Below are 13,405 nucleotides of genomic sequence, written 5' to 3' on the forward strand. Positions count from 1 at the left end.
GTTATTTAAAGCAATTAGTATTCAAAATTCCTTACATTACCATAATTCTTTGAAACTTGCTTAAAGATCTCATCTTGCAATATTTTCTTACTTATTTTTTATGCATTGTATCTTTTTTTTATGTATGTCAAAAGAGGAGCATAGTGGGTTAAGTTATAAAATTAAACTCACTTTAAAACACTTTAAACATTTTATGTTTTATTGTATTTTTTCTAACTTTAACCCAGGTTGTTATTACATCAAAAAGAGAGAGATTGTTGGTGCAGGTTGTACTAACAGTCTAATTTTGATGTATGACAAATAGGTTAAAGTTAGATGGGTTGTTTGTGTTGGTGCGGTTAGCACTAATAGTCTAACTCAGTTTTAATGAATGACAAAGTAGGTTAACTTAGTTTCATATTGATCTAACACTTCTACGAAGTGTCCAGAAGAAGTGTCCAGAAGAAGCCCAGACAGATCGATGGGCTAACCTGACGTCTGCCACGAAGTCCAGCTAGGTCGACGGACCGATCAGATAGTTGGCACAAAGTCCAGACAGGTCGACGGGCTGACCAGACATTTGGCACGAAGCCCGGCTAGGTCAAAGGGTCAACCGGATAGCTGGCATGAAGTCTAGACAGATCGAAGGGTTGTCCGGACATCTGGCAGGTAAGTTGAGGTAAGTCACTGGAGGAGAGTGACTGTGAGGACGCGTTCCCAGGAAAGGAACATTAGGCGTCGATTCAACTTAGATCCATTTTGGAAACTCTAAGTTGAGATCGTAACTAGATTCCAGTCTCGAGGAGACGGAATCTAACTACTACTTTTATTACTCTTATAACTTAACTGTGCTAACACTTTATTTTACAAGGTACTTTTGCATTTTGCCTAGGACTAATGTTTTTTTGCAGGTTGCTGAAAAACAAAGGTCCGGGCACCCGGAAGGGATCCGGGTGCCCGGGTGCAAAAAATTATTCTCAGTCGCGTCGCCACGTGGAGCTTCATGTGTGGACGAGCTACGTCACACTCCAGGCACCCGGAAGGGATCAAGGCGCCCCAAGCCTCCTATATAAGGGGGGTGAGGCCTAGAGCAAAGAACAGCGAACGACAAGATCTCCCATCGATTGCTCTGCTGTGCTCCTACGACGCTGCGAAGGCTCTCCGACAAGTGCTGTTTTTTCTTTCTTCTAAATTATTGTCGGTATTATTTTTACTAGCATTTCTGTATCTTACTTTTGTAATCAACTTTTCGAATTGGTAGTGGATTGCCCAACGAAAGCACTCAACGAGTGCGGGCCTTGGAGTAAGAGTCGCCGAAGGCTTCGTACCAAGTAAAAATTACTTGTGTTAGCATTGTTGTTTTAATGTTTATTCCGTTGTATACTCTCACTAAATTTTTTAATCCCTATTCACTCCCCCCCCCCTCTAGCGAATTTACGGTCCAACAAGTGGTATCAGAGCAAGTACCGCTCTGATTTGGTGCAACCACCAATCAGACAGGGGTGAAATTTGTTTTTTTTTTTCAATTTTGCGCTATAAATCCAAGCTGGTATTGTTGCCAGTTTTGGAAAAAAAAATTCGTAGTAATTAAGCTGAATTGGTGCAACGCCAATTTGGTTTTCTTTAACTTTATTCCGCACTGCTAATCCAAGACCAAGTCTTGGGATTCTTTTTCTTTTGTTTAATTGTGTGCAGGACAAATATGTCTCAAATTGAAGGCTTCAGCATAGTATGTCCCCCCTATTCAACGAGGAGGATTTTTCATACTGGAAGAAGCGGATGGAGGTCTACCTAAAGATTGATTTCGATCAATGGTTCAATGTCACCAGAGGCTACAAGGTGTCGGTCGACAACTCCGGAATCCACTAGACCTGGAACAGTGGACTCCGGACATGAGAAAGAAATCCTCTACAGACTTCAAGGCTCTCAACACGCTGCAATGCGGGTTGACGAAGGAAGAGCTTAACCAAGTAAGACCGCACCAAAACGTGAAAGAATTATGGGGCAAGCTAATCAAACTACACGAAGGAACGAGCAACGCCAAGGTAACAAAACGTGATCTCCTTTTAAATAAATTATTTAATATTAAAATACAGGAAGGAGAAACAGCGACTCAACTACATGCGAGAATCAAAAACATCCTCAACGGACTCCATGTAATAGGTCACCAAATGGAGAACCGTGATATAATTGTAACGCCCGAAAATTCTCAAACTTGCATTAGAATTATTCTATGATTTTTCTGGAATTTTTAGATATTTTTCCGGAATTTTTCGAGTAGCGGAAGTAACAAAAATAATTAGAACCGCAAAATAGCTTAGGCGGGGATCGAACCCGAGACCTATGGCTTAAGGATAATGTTAGTAACCAGTTGAACCCAGCAGGGCCGTGCTGAAAGGAAAGGGAATCAATTATATTTATAATTGGAGTTGGGCGAATTAAGTCTTTAATATAAATAGGAAAATTAATAGGGTGAAGAGTTATTGGATTTTTACCGTGACCTATTCCTCACCCTAGCCCTCACGCCGACTCCTCCTTCTCCTCTTCCTCACGCACGGCACACCAAGCCCCCAAGGGCCAAGGGAACTTCTTCCGGCGATGACTCCAACACGAAAAAGGTTCTTCTCCACGAGAGGAACGCGAAGACGTTAGTGGATCGTCGAGAGGATCGTTCCCATCGGAAAACCAGCGATTTGAATCGTAAGAAATTACGAATAGGAGGTAAGAAACCCCTCACCTGCAGTATAATACTTCCGTTTGAGTTTTTATGCTTAGTTAGGATGTATGCAGATTTTTATCGATATCTAGGGTGTATTTAACTCTCTTCGCAGATTAGGGATTTAGTTGAGCACCTCTAGAAGGGTCAGGCACGTTTTCCCTCTTCAGATAGAAGGTTAGACGTTGTCGGGTGCCTAGGGGTAGTCTCCCTAATAGGGAGAAGAGTTAGAGCATCCTAGGTGCTCGATTAAAGGTCTAACTCAGTAATAGACAGTTTAAATTAACTTATTAAATGCACTAGAAGCATTTAAAACAGCAAATTAGATTTATTTCAGCTTTATGGGACTAGATGTCCAATGGGTGGGCTCCCACAGTCGCCTCTAGGTTCAGACAACCTAGTTCTAGGTTCAGATAACCTATATTCAGCTAATTAGCATTTTAGTATTTTACTTTCAGCAGCGGCACTATACTGGATTAGATATCCACTGGGTTGGACTCCCATAGTCGTCCCTAGGTTCAGCTAACCTAGTAAACCCTACTAGATTCGGAACTTGCAATCCCGGGTCTAGTTAGGGATGCGCGCACAGCAAGTACAGTTGCCAGGGCCCTACAGCAGCATGTTTAGTATTTTTATCTATTAAATATAATAGTTTTTCCAAATCAGTTTTAAAACATAATGGAATTCAGTATTAGCTCAGCTTCAGCTTAGCTCACTTTTGTATCCGCTCAGCTTATTTCAGTTGATAAATATGATAGCTTCATATACAGTTCTAGACATGTTATGATCAGTTTTATTTTATGTTCAGCTTATGTTATGCCATGCTTTGTATGATACCATGCCATGCCATGCTTGCATATTCAGTATGTTTTTCAAACAGCATGATTTAAAAGCATATTTGCATCGTGTGCATGATTTAGTGAGGTAGATGGTTTCTTACTAAGCTTTTTAGCTTATAGGTACTATTTTCCTTATACTGCAGATACAGGTAAAAGGAAAATGGACTAGCAGAGGAAGCTGGAGGGCAATGCAAAGATGGTGTGTGTGGCAGGAACTGGAATAAACGACCCTCTGGGGATCTAGCATTTACTTTAGCACTTTACAATTTATTAGTTCTAGTTTTCATGTTTTATGCACTCTTGAACCTTAGCAAGTTTAAACAATTAGAACTTTTAGAAATTTATACTTCCATGCACTTTAAGTTGTTAAAATGTGTTTTAGTGAGTAAAATGTCATGAACCAGTTTAGAATTGTTACTACATGTTATTAGAATAGTTTATTATGCATTAGGTAGTTGTTGTATGAGGTTTTGGCACGAAGCAGTGCTGAAATCAGAGTTTCTGATTCGACAGACCGATCAGTGTACTCCTGGATCGGTCGGTAGACCGATCCAGCAGCATACAGAAGCGATGCAGCTTCTGGATCGGTCAGCCGACCGATCCAGGGTGTTCATCCGTGCCAGTAGCAGCCTGGATCGATCCGTGGATCGATCCAACGGAGAGCAATCGATCCAGTTCAGTTTGGATCGATTGGGAAGCTCAGTTTCGACCAAGAAACTCAGTAGATCAACTTCTAGTCCATGGGGGATGTAGGATACACTTTGTGTTCCTCAGATTACATCCTTTAGCACATGTAGAACCAAGAACAGTCATCAGTTAGTAGAAAAGTTTAAATTAGATCAGTTTTCCGCACAGTCAGTACAGTACAACTGTAGCGATTCGCCTTACAGTCTAGTAGTTAGAAGGCGGGTCGTTACAATAATCAGGTACGCATTGAATGTTTTTCCACATAATACCTTGTGGGCATCTATCGTGGATGCCTAAAAGATTTCAAAAAAATTATCTAAGTTAAAACTCGACAAATTGTTTTGCAAATTAGAATTACACGAGCAGACTAACGTTGGGTCCGAGAAAGGTATCGCTCTATTTGCAGGTCCCTCCAAGGAAAAGAAAAAGACTAAGCCTGAACATGGAGAAGAGTCCGACCAAGATTCCGAAGACGAAGAGTACCTGGTGAACCTGGTAAGGAAGATGTTCACCAGGAGGAAGAAAAGCTTCAGCAAGAAGGACCTACAGGAGATCAACTCCCCATCCGAACCAAGGAATGTGACTTGCTTTAGGTGCAACAAGAAAGGTCACTACAAGAACAAGTGTCCGAGATTGAAGAGCAAACAAATTGAAGACATCCAAGAAGAAAGCTCTCAAAGCAACCAGGGGCAACTCCTCATCAGAAGAATCAGAGGCCGAAGATCAGAAGCACCAGAGTCACCTCGCGCTGATGGCCCTCGAAGAAGAATCGGAGGATGAATCGGAAGACAGGTCCGAACTCGAATCAAACCACGAGTCTGTACTCGTTTCCGAAGGTTCCGAAGCGGTATGTTTGAATTTGAATAAAAAAAATTTAGAATTATTGCTTGTTTAAATAAAAAATTAACAACAAAAGAAAATGAAAATAAATTGCTCCTTGAGGAAAACCAAAACCTCAAGGAACAAATCATAAATTCTAATCCAACTCAAGACCTAACACTTGAGGAGGAAAATTTAACACTAAAAACAGAAAATAATAAAGTAAAAAGTATGTTAGAAAAATTTACAACAAGATCTAAGAACTTAGATCTAATTTTAAATAGTCAAAAAGCAATCTATAATAAAACTGGACTTGGCTACAAGTCAAGTTCAAATAAAATATTTAAATCATTAATAATCCAACATAAATAACAAAACAAAGCTTGGGTTCCGAAAGTGTGTTTAACCACGCAAGTAGAAATTAACCAATATTACATACTTAAAGATAAAATATACTATATAAAATCTGATAAACCAAAACACAAACCTAAACCAACAAACTCAAAATCAAAAAATTTTAGAACCCATCAAAAATCAGATTATCATCAAGTCAAATATAGTTATAAAAGTAACAGACACAAACCTAGAATTAAAACTTAAAAATAACAGACCAATAATTCAGGGGGAGGCTCCAGAATAGCTGGCACCTCCTAAATTAACCTACCCGACAGGGTAATTAGGACTAGTTCAAAGGGATAATAGTTTAACTTGACCTACGGTACTGGTGAAGTTTTGGATGATAGTAGGTTAGGGAAGCTTAGTCTATGCATGTCTAGGAAGATATGACTTCGACCTTGTGGTAACTGAAGCTACCCCTTACGGATCCTAACTAGTTAGACCAAGGTTTTGTACTAAGTTCAGTAGATATGACTATTTGGAAAACCTCAAAGGCATGATTTCTCTAATGATTTCCAAGTGACTCACCATAGCCTAGAAGTTTATCCAAAGAATGCCAATTTGTTAAGCCCAAAGTTAAACCTGAATCTAACACAAAGTTAAACTCAACCCTAAAATTGAACTTAACTTCATCTCACAAAAATTATAGCTTTCCCTGATTGAAAACATAGATCGGGTGAGATGACTAATGACTTCAAATCAAATCGAATTGAATCGAACTAAATCTAATTAGATTAAATCTAACAAAAATTAAGTTAAATTTAATTAAAATTAAATTAAATCTAATTAAAGTTAAAGAAAATTTAATTAAAATTAAATTGAAATTAAATTAAATTTTTAAAAATAATAAAAGTTAAAAATATGCTTCAAAAAAAACTTTTAAAAAATTATTTTAAAATCATTCTTTTAAAAGTTCTCTTAAAAATAATTAAAAATGTTTTTTAAAAAATCCTTTTAAAAGTTATATAAAAATTATTTTAAAAATCCTTTTAAAAGTTTTTTAAAAATATTTTAAAAATCCTTTTACAATAAAATTATTTTAAAAATTATTTTAAAATCCATTCAAAACTTCATTTAAAAATTGTTTTAAAAATGATTTTTAAAATTATTTAAAAATATTTTAAAAATCCTGTTAAAAATTATTTTAAAAGTTATTTAAAAATATTTTAAAAATCCTCTAAAAATAATTCTAAAAAAATATTTAAAATTTATTTTTAAAATCATTTAAAAATTTATTTAAAAATATTTTAAAAATCCTTTTAAAATTTAATTAAAATTATTTTAAAAATACATTTAAATTTATTTCAAAATATTTTAAAAAATTAAAAAATTATTAAAAAAATTCTATTAAAAAACTTTTAAAATTTATATTAAAAATTCCTTTAAAATTTTTTTAAAAAACTTTAAAAATTATTTTAAAAAAAATCTTTTAAAATTTTTTTTGAAAAAAATTATTTTAAAAATTCTTTTAAACATTATTTTAACTTTAAAAAATTATTTTAAAAATTCTTTTATAAACTATTTTAAAAATTACTTTAAAAATTGTATTAAAAATTATTTTAAAACTTTAAAAAATTATTTTAAAAATTCTTTTAAAAATTTTAAAAAATTCTTTTAAAAAATTCTTTAAAAAAATATTTTTTTTAAAAAAAATAAAATATTATTTTATATATTATTTTAACTTTAAAAAATTCTTTTAAAAATTATTTTAAAAACTTTAAAAATTCTTTTAAAAATTATTTTAAAAACTTTTAAAATTACTTTAAAAATTGTTTAAAAATTTATTTTTAAAACTTTAAAAAAAATTAAAAAAATTATTTTAAAAATTATTTTAACTTTAAAAAAAATAATTTTAAAATTATTTTTAAAAAACCTTAAAAATTACTTTACAAATTGTTTTAAAAATTATTTTAAAAACTTTAAAAAATTCCTTTAAAAATTAATTTAAAAAATTTAAAAATTGTTTTACAAATTATTTCAAAAAATTTTAAAAATTCCATTAAAAATTATTTTAAATTTTTTTAAAAAACTTTAAAAATTCTTTTAAAAACTTTAATAATTATTTTAAAAAACTTTTAAAAAAAATTTAAAATTCTTTTAAAAACTTTAAAAAATTCTTTTTAAAATTCTTTTAAAAAAATAATTTTTAAAAAAACTTTTAAAATAATTTTTTAAAAAAAATCTTTTAATAATTCTTTTAATAGTAAATTCAATCAAATAAGTCAAGTAAAATAAAAGTTAATCAATAAACCATTGAGATTAACTATTATTGAGTTAGCAACAAATTACTTACTTAGAATAATTAATATTTATTAATTTCAATAATCTTATTTTAATCAAATAATTATACCAAGTATATAGAAATAGTTACGTAAAAAATATACTTTATAAACATAAGTGTTACTAACCCTAAATCCCCTAAACACTTAGACAGAAAAATGTGTTAAGGTCTTGAACGTTAACATACTCAAACCTTAATGTTAACTTAAGGGGGAGAGATTAATTAGGGGAGAGTAATAAATTAAGGGAGTATCAAATTCAAGGAAAGGATCAAATTTACTTAAAATATTATTTCCTTAAGTTTTTTATTTAAAAATTTCATAGATTTGTTCTAAAATCCTACCTCAATTTTTTTTAAATATATATATATATATATATAATTTGAAAATCTTACTTTAAATATTTTTCTAGTAAATATTTTCAAATGTTTTATTTTAAATTATGTCAGGGGAGGATTAATTACTTTTATACTTATTTTGAAATTAGTTTTTGAAAAATATTTCCTTAAAAATATTTTTAAAAAACTAAGTCTTTTTTAGAAAATAGATTTTACTTAGTTTTGAAAATTAGATTTTACAAACTTAATTTTGAAAATTAATTTTATCCACTAAGTTAAAATTTGGATTTTTGCAAACTTAGCTTTATTAATCTCACTTTTGTAAAGATGGTATATTTGAAAATTATGTTTAAAAGGTGTTTTAAATTTGCAAAACTTATTTCGAAAAATTAGGTTAAAATTGCAAATTTTATCTTTAAAAATTACTTAAAATTTTTACAAAGTTATCTTTCAAAAGTTATCTATCTAAAGTTTAAAACTTAGTTATTTTTTAAAAAACTAAAAGCTAAGGTTTTAAATAAAATATTCTATGTTTTCTACTTTAGACTCCCCCAAGTCAATCTGACTTTAATTCTTTGATTTTTTTTACTTCCCTTATTTTTCTATGTCATTTTTTGATGAATGTCAAAGGGGGAGGATTAGGTGACTTAAGTTAGTTAAAACAAATCAACAAAATACCAAATAAGACTAACTTAGAAACCAAATAAGACTAACTTAAAAACCCAGGTTGTTTACTTGCCTTATCATTGTTTGTTCACTTGCATATTTTTTACTAACTTAACTCGGGTTGTCATTGCATCAAAAAGGGGAAGATTATTTGTATGGTTAGCACTAACAGTCTAATTTAGTTTTGATGAATGACAAAGTAGGTTAAGTTAGTTTCATATTGATCTAACACTTCTACGAAGTGTCCAGGAGAAGCCCAGATGGGTCGACGGGTTGACCTGACGTCTGGCACGAAGTCCAGCTAGGTCGACGAACTGACCGGATAGTTGGCATGAAGTCCAGATGGGTAGACGGGCTGACCAGACATTTGGCACGAAATCCAGCTAGGTCAAAGGGTCGACCGGATAGCTGACACAAAGTTCAAACGAGTCGAAGGACTGACCGGACGTCTGGCAGGTAAGTTGAGGTAAGTCAAAACTCTAAGTTGAGATCGTGACTAGATTCCGGTCTCGAGAAGCCGAAATCTAACTACTACTTTTATTACTATTATAACTTAATTGTGCTAACACTTTGTTTTACAGGGTAGTTTTGCATTTTACCTCGGACTAATATTTTTTTGCAGGTTGCTGAAAAAACAAAGGTCCGGGCACCCGGAAGGGATCCGGGTGCTCGAGATGTAAAAAATTATCTCCTGTCTCGTCGCCACATGGAGCTTCATGTGTGAACGAGCTACGTCACACTCCAGACTCCCGGAAAGGATCAGGGTGCCCCGAGCCTCCCATATAAGGAGGGTGAGGCCTAGAGCAAAGAATAACGAATGACAAGATCTCCCATCGATTACTCTGCTATGCTCCTGCGACGCTGCGAAGGCTCTCCGACAAGTACTTTTTTTCTTTCTTCTAAATTATTGTCGGTATTATTTTTACTAGCATTTCTGTATCTTACTTTTTTAATCAACTTTTCGAATTGCTAGTGAATTGCCCAACGAAAGTACTCAACGAGTGCGGGCCTTGGAGTAGGAGTCACCGAAGGCTCCGAACCAAGTAAAAATTACTTGTGTTAGCGTTATTGTTTTCGTGTTTATTCCGCTGCATACTCTCGCTAAATTTTTTAATCGCTATTCACCCCCCCCCCCTCTAGCGAATTCATGATCCAATAGTTTGTTTAACGCTTCTACCAAGTGTGCAGGAGTTGACTGGTCTGAAAGACCTGACACCAGGCTAAAATCTAGCTAGGTCCGTGGGGCCCTATAGCTGGAGGGAAATCTAGCTAGATCCGCGGGGCACGATAGCTAGTGCGAAGTCCAAATAGGTCCGCGGGACCCGATATCTAGCGGGAGTTCGGTTGGATCCACAGGACCTGACAACCAGCCGAAGTCCAGTTGGGTCTGCGGACTTGACAACTGGCAGGAAGACCTGGTGAGTCAGAGGCAAGTCGAGTGACTACAAATGGTAAGTAAAGGTAAGCAACTGGAGGAGAGATCCGGTGAGGACGCACTCCCCATTGAGGGAACTATAGGCGTCGGTCCAGCTTAGGTCTATTTAGGAAACCTAAGCTGAGACCTTGACTAGATCCTGGTCTCAAGGAGACAATATCTAATTACTACTCATAATCTATTATGTTGTCCTAACTCTATTTTGCAGGGTAAAATATATTTTTTGATTACCTAGACTAACCTTTTCTTACAAGTGGAAAGGCTGAAGAAAAGGGGTTAGGGCGCCCGGACCAGGATTGCCTAGGCAAGGTCGTGGGCGCCCAAGTAGTACGGGTGCCCGGACTCGGTCCAGGTGCCTAGACCCAAAAATTGATCCACAAGCTTACATGGAGTGCATCGATTAGCCAAGTCATGTGGTCCAGGAGCTTGGAGGAGTTCCAAGCGCCTGGAATGAACCTATTTAAAGGCCTTCAACCCGAAGCTTCAGCACAATAACTACTACGACTTTCTCTTATATTCAGTGCTCCGAAAAAGCTCCTGCGATGCTGTGAAGCTCCTCTGACAACCGACGATCAAGATTCTTTTCTTTTTGTTGTCGGTAACACTATTTTATAGTTCTTGTACTTGTAATTTGTAACCATTTTGAACTATTAGTGGATTGCCCAACGAAAGTACTCGACGAGTGTGGGCCTTGTAGTAGGACTCATCGAAGGCTCCGAACCAAATAAAAACTTGGTTGTGTTAGCATTGCTTCTTATTCTTCCACTGCGTATCTGTTTTAAATCGAATTTTCAATGATCACTATTCACCCCCCCCCCACTGGTGTTCTTTTCGATCCTACAGGGTCGGCCTGTGACAGGCCAACCATTTGGCGGGACGGGACAGGGCGGGTCGACCCGTCAATTTGTCGGGTTGGGAAATTTTTCAACCAAACTCAATCCGAGACGGGTTTTGGTTTGGCGGGCCAAACCGCAGGCCCATCAAATTTTTAAAAAAAATGTTTAATATATTCAACATTTTACTTCAGAAAGGTTTCATTAATCAAATGTATCCATAAACATATATTTTATGTATAAATAGACACAAACGAGTACTTATGTTAGATGAAAAGTATTATTTTATTTTAAAATTATAATAAAGAAAGATATTAAATTGACATAGAACTTAGCTCATATGTGTTTCTCAACCCACGGGCTGACTCGCACAGGTCGCGGGCCTAAGTGGGTTGGTCCGTGACGGACTTGGGTTGATAAAATTCTAAACTAATCTGCTTAAATTATTTGGCGGCGCAGGCCCAACTCAAATTAATGGCTATATCTGAGCTACATCCCCTTGATGTTGAAATCCATTTGAATGCAAATAGACTTAGAGAAATAATTAAAGATAATAATAAAGATACTTTATAAAATCAAGCCAAGGTAATCACTACAAGAAAAGTACTTTTGCGATGAAATTTGTCATCACTAAAGTCATATGGTTTCGTCGCTAATATTAAATAACGCCGATAAATATTCGTGTATTCGTCGCTGACATTGTCACTATAAGTTTGTCACAAATCATATTTAGCAACGATATATAGTTAATATTTCATCGCTAATCTTACCAATGTACCATAAAACATCACTAAAAAATAAAAATATTATTGGCTTAAAAGGTAATAAACAAATGTAGATGCGGGGTATCGGTTTTAATGACAAATTGATTAAAATGTGATGCAAGATTTCAATCCTCGTGCCTCTCACATATTAAGCGAGCACTCTACCATCTGAGCTACAACTGCTTAATGTTAAAATCCATTAGAATACAAATAGATTTAAAAAATAATTAAAGATAATAATTAAAGAAAATAATAAAGATACTTTCCAAAATCAAGTCAAGATAATCACTACAAGAAAAGTGATTTTGCGGTGAAATTTGTTGTCACTAAAGTTGTATAGTTTCGTCGGTAACATTAAATAACAGCGATAAATATTCGTGTATACGTCACTCACTATAAGCTTGTCGCAAATCATATTTGGTGATGATATATAGTTAATATTTCATCGCTAATATTATCGACGTACCATAAAACATCACTAAAATATAAAAATATTATTGGCATAAAAGGTAATAAACGAATGGATATGCGGGGTATCTATTTTAACAACAAACCGATTAAAATGTTGAGATAAAAATAAAAATATTATAAGTATAAAAGGTAATAAACAAATGGAGATGCGGGGTTTCGGTTTTAATGACAAACCGATTAAAATATTGAGATAAAAAATAAAAATATTATTGGCATAAAAGATTATAAACAAATGGAGATGTTGGGTATTGATTTTAACGGCAACCCCGATTTTAACGGCAAACTGATTAAAATGTTGAGATAAAAAAATGAAAATATTATTGGCATAAAAGGTAATAAACAAATGGAGATGCGGAGTTTTGGTTTTAACAACCAATTAAAATGTTAGATAAAAAAAACCGATTAAACGAGAACTCTACCATCTGAGCTACAACCGCTTAACATTAAAATCCATTAGAATACAAATAGATTTAAAAAATAATTAAAGATAATAATTAAAGAAAATAATAAAGATACTTTACAAAATAAGTCAAGATAATCACTACAAGAAAAGCGATTTTGCGATGACATTTGTCGTCACTAAAGTTGTATAGTTTCGTCAGTAACATTAAATAATAGCGATAAATATTTGTGTATTTATCGCTCACTATAAGCTTGTCGCAAATCATATTTGGCGACGATATATAGTTAATATTTCATTGCTAATATTACCGACGTACCATAAAACATCACTAAAATATAAAAATATTATTGGCGTAAAAGGTAATAAACGAATGGAGATGCGAGAAATCTGTTTTAACAACAAACCGATTAAAATGTTGAGATAAAAAATAAAAATATTATTGGTATAAAATGTAATAAACGAATGGAGATGCGGGGTTTCAGTTTTAATGACGAATCAATTAAAATATTGAAATAAAAAATAGAAATATTATTGGCATAAAAGATTATAAACAAATGGAGATGCGGGGTATCGGTTTTAACAACAAATCGATTAAAATGTTGACCAATTAAAATGTTGAGATAAAAAATGAAAATATTATTGGCATAAAAGATTATAAAAAAATGGATGTAGGGTATCAATTCCTATGCCTCTCGCATGCTAAGCAAACTCTCTGCCATCTAAACTACACCCCCTTGATATTAAAATTCATTTGTATTAAAGGAATATTTCATTTATTAA

The sequence above is a fragment of the Zingiber officinale genome, chromosome 1A (assembly GCF_018446385.1).
Source record: "Zingiber officinale cultivar Zhangliang chromosome 1A, Zo_v1.1, whole genome shotgun sequence".
Lineage (NCBI taxonomy): Eukaryota > Viridiplantae > Streptophyta > Magnoliopsida > Zingiberales > Zingiberaceae > Zingiber > Zingiber officinale.